Source organism: Tupaia chinensis, unplaced genomic scaffold, assembly GCF_000334495.1.
Source record: "Tupaia chinensis unplaced genomic scaffold, TupChi_1.0 Scaffold000333_1, whole genome shotgun sequence".
Lineage (NCBI taxonomy): Eukaryota > Metazoa > Chordata > Mammalia > Scandentia > Tupaiidae > Tupaia > Tupaia belangeri.
The window spans coordinates 1,170,317-1,170,911 of record NW_006159827.1 but is presented as its reverse complement, the minus strand read 5'-3'; the positions used below and the strand labels follow the sequence as shown (position 1 = coordinate 1,170,911).

At 61.7% G+C, this 595-nt stretch overlaps 1 protein-coding gene across 3 annotated transcripts in view; it reads left to right on the top strand.

Moving 5' to 3' along the window:
- TATDN2 (TatD DNase domain containing 2) overlaps positions 1 to 595 on the top strand; it is a gene marked incomplete at its 5' end in the record, with an annotated part of 32,925 nt that continues 32,330 nt past the window's right edge. For all 3 annotated transcript variants that reach the window (XR_335070.3, XM_006151993.3, XM_006151992.3), the window contains 1 exon segment: positions 1 to 385.

Here is a 595-nt window from a genome sequence, read left to right as displayed (position 1 = left end):
GGCCCTGCCCTTCGGCCCGCCCCACGGCCAGGGCCTCCGGTCGGTGCGCCGGCCTCAGAGCTACGGTCTGGCCGCCATGCGTGGACCTTGAAGCGTCTTGCGGTTTCGAAGCGCCTTGACATCTCGGAAGGCTTTATATTGCAAACTAAATCCGAGCGCTTTGTAGTCCCGGAAGTGCTTTGGCGGCTCTGAAGTAGCGCGGTGCAAGCCGAATCGCCTGGGGATCTTGCAAGCACGTTGTGAGCTTGGAAACCAGAGCGAAGCCTTTAAATCTCGAATGGTTTTGACTTCCTCGATGCGCTTTGGAATCGCAAACTGAGTCGCAGCGCTTTGGCAGCTTTGAAACCTTGAGAACTGTGATGGGCAGTGGAAAGAAGAGGGAAAGGTCGGTGAGGCCAGCCTCTGGCTCTGACCCTCTGGTTTGCCTTCCCCAGGGGCCCTGGGCTGGGGGGAGTCGGCGGCGGGGCAGCCAGGGAGGGTGCTGGAATCCAGGCCCCGCTCTCCTTGCAGGTGCCCATGGCGTCGGAGCGGCGCAAGGTCAAGTACCACTGGAGCAGCTCTTCGGAAGGGTGTCCCAGCAAGCGCAGCCGCCTCC